Source organism: Nicotiana tomentosiformis, chromosome 5 (assembly GCF_000390325.3).
Source record: "Nicotiana tomentosiformis chromosome 5, ASM39032v3, whole genome shotgun sequence".
NCBI classification, from domain to species: domain Eukaryota; kingdom Viridiplantae; phylum Streptophyta; class Magnoliopsida; order Solanales; family Solanaceae; genus Nicotiana; species Nicotiana tomentosiformis.
The window spans coordinates 57,426,197-57,429,515 of NC_090816.1; positions in this window are offsets into that span (position 1 = coordinate 57,426,197).

Here is a 3,319-nt window from a genome sequence, read left to right on the forward strand (position 1 = left end):
TTAAAGAAATGGTGCTACAAGGTGGTGCTAAGGAGGTAACTATTAGTGATGATGGTGTGTTGTGGCTTTAGGGCCGGATTTATATTTCTATTGTGGATGGATTGAGAGAATTGATCCTTGAGGAGGCTCATAGTTCGCGCTATTCTATTCATCCCGGTGCTGCGACGATGTATCCGGATTTGATGTAGCGTTGTTAGTGGCAGAGGATGAAGAAAGACATTGTTGGATATGTTGCTTGATGTTTGAATTGTCAGCAGGTCCAGTATGAGCTTTAGAGACTCGGTGGTTTGCTTTAGAAGATTTTCATACCGGAGTGGAAGTGGGAGCGTATCACTATGGACTTTGTGGTAGGTTTGCCACGGACATTGAGGAGATTTGACGCAGTTTGGGTCATTATGGACAGACTGACCAAGTCTGCACATCTCATTCAAGTCATGACTTCCCACACTTTTGAGCAGTTGGCTAAGGTCTACATCCGGGAGATTTTTTACTTACATGGTGTACCTGTTTCTATCATCTCGGATCGGGACACTTAGTTTACTTTCCATTTATGGAGAGTGGTTCAGCGTGAGTTGGGCACATATGTTAAGTTGAGTACCGCATTACAAACGGGCAGCTCGAGCGAAAAATTAAGATTTTTGAGGATATGTTGAGAGCTCGTGTCATAGAGTTCGGAGGCCAGAGGGATCAATTTCAACCTCCAGCAGAGTTTGCATACAACAACAACTACTAGTCAAGAATCCATATGGCTTCGTATTAGGCATTATACGGGAGGCGATGTCGTTCTTCGGTTAGTTGGTTTGAGCCGGGTGAGCCTAGGTTATTGGGCACATATTTGATTTGTGATGCTTTGGAGAAGGTGAAATCGATTCAGGAGCGGATTCGTACAATATAGTCCGAGCAAAAGAGTTATGCTAATATGGAAGGCTCATGATGTGGCATTCATGGTGGGTGAGAAGGTTCTTCTTTGAGTTTCTCTTATGAAGGGCGTGATGAGATTAGAGAAGAAGGGCAAGTTGAGCCCTCAGTATATTGGTCCTTTTGAGCCGTTGGAGAGAGTTGGTGAGGTGGCCTACAGACTCGGTTTGCCACCCAGCTTATCGGGAGTTCATCCGGTGTTTCATGTTTTCATGCTTCGGAAGTACTATAAGGATCCGTCACATGTGTTGGATTTCAGCTTGGTGCAGTTGTACAAGGATTTTACTAATGCGGAGCAGATATCCTCATCTTTTTTATATCCCATGTATGATTCTAAATTCGTTTGAGGACGAACATTATTTTAAGAGGGGGAGAATGCAATAGCCCTACCGTTCATTTTGTGTATTTGATCACCATGTCCGTATTTGATGCTCCCCGTATGTGTATTTATTTTTATGTGACTTGCGGGGATGGCTGGTTTGGTTTCGGGAAGGTTTGGAATAACCTAGAATACTTATTGCCATGGTTGGGAGCTTAAGTTATATGAGTTGACCGATGTTTGACTTTTGTATAAACGACCTAGGATTTATGATTTGATGGTTCCAATAGGTTCGTATAATGATTTTTGACTTAGATGTATATCTGGATTTGGATACGGAGGCGCCTAGGTGGATTTGGCTCTTATTGTCAAAAGTTAGAAATTTGAAGATTTGGAAGGTTCATAAGTTTGACTGGGAGTTGACTTTTAAGCTATCGGGGTCGAATTATTATTTCAAATGTAGGAATAGGTATATTATGTCATTTGGGGCTTGTGTGCAAAATTTGGGGTCATTCCAGTTGGTTAGACGTGGTTCAACATGAGTTGTGAAAGTTTTAAAGTTGGTTAGTTCATTAAGCTTGAATTGAGGTGAGATTTGTAGTTTTGATATTATTTTATAAGATTTGCGACCTCGAGCATGTCCATGTTATGTTTTTGGACTAGTTGGCATGATTGAATGGGGTCCCAAGGGTCTCGAGTGAGTTTCAGATGGATTTCAAATTATTTGAGGTTAGATTAGCAGTTCCGGTCTAGCATTTTCACACCTGCGAGGTTTGGTCTGTCGGTGCGAGTCTGCAAATGCGGACTGAGGGTCACAAATGTGAAGGACGGCAGAGGGAAACAATGTCTGCAGGTGTGGAGAGTGCACTGCTATCCCTGCAGAAGCAGAAATATGGCCGTAGAAGCGGATGGTCGGCTTTATAGTGACACTCGCCGAAGCGAGCCTTTCAACGCAAAAGCGAGCTCACAGATGCAAGCTGGGGTCCGCAGAAGTGAGAATTGCTGGGCAGTATATTTTGAGGGTTATGCTTATTTTATCATATTTTGAGATTAGGAGCTCAGATTTGGGAGTTTGTAGGGGATTTTCATCCACTCGCATTTGGTAAGTGCTTTTAACTCGAATTTGATTACTATTCAAGTTTCTACCCTTGATTTTGGTTTTTGCTTGATTAAATCTAAGGGAGAAATGGGGGGTTTTGTGAGAAGTATTGGAGAATGTATATTTTAGATTTGAACCCCGATTTGGAGTCGGATTTGGATGAAACGTATATATTTAGACTCGTATTCGAATGGGTAGTCGGAATTTGTGACCCTTGTCGGGTTTCGGAGTATGGGCCCAGGTTGACTTTTTTATTCACTTTTTGCTATTTGATAAAGATTTGAGCTTTATTACTTGAAATCAATTTCATAGCTGTGTTTGATGCTATTGAGTTGTCTTTAACAAGATTCGAGCCGTTTGGAGGTCGATTTGTGTGGGAAGGGTTTTGTGGAGTATTGATTCACGTGCTTTGAGGTAAGTAACTTGTCTAAACTTGACTTGAGGGTAATGTCCCAGTTGGCTATGATATGTGAGATATATTGGGGTTGACGCACGTGCTATGTGACAGGTGCATGTGCGTACACTGGGGTTATTCATGATCCGGCTAGACTTTAGGCTATTATGTGCCTTGTTTTGCTATCGTGCACCATTATTTTTTGAATTTATTCTACTTGTATGACTACTTGAGCTAGTATTCATGCTAGAAATCATGTTTCAGCTATGTGCTTAACTGTTTGAGACATGATATTGCTATTCTTGTATATTGAGTTATTTGCCTTAATTGTAGTCATAGTCTCTGTCATGATGTTACATTCGCGTATTATATCTCTATCTCTATGCATTCCTTATATATTATCTCATATGTTGTTGCTCTTATATGTGTGATACAGTTTGAGCTGAGTATTGTAAGATGTGAATATTTGAAACTTGAGCAGTTGATGACTGAGATTGGGCTATAGAGCCAATTTGGTATTGATTATGAGGTGACATGTACGCCTGGCCCTATATTGGGCTGAGTGGTATTGGTTGTAGGTGACACGTGC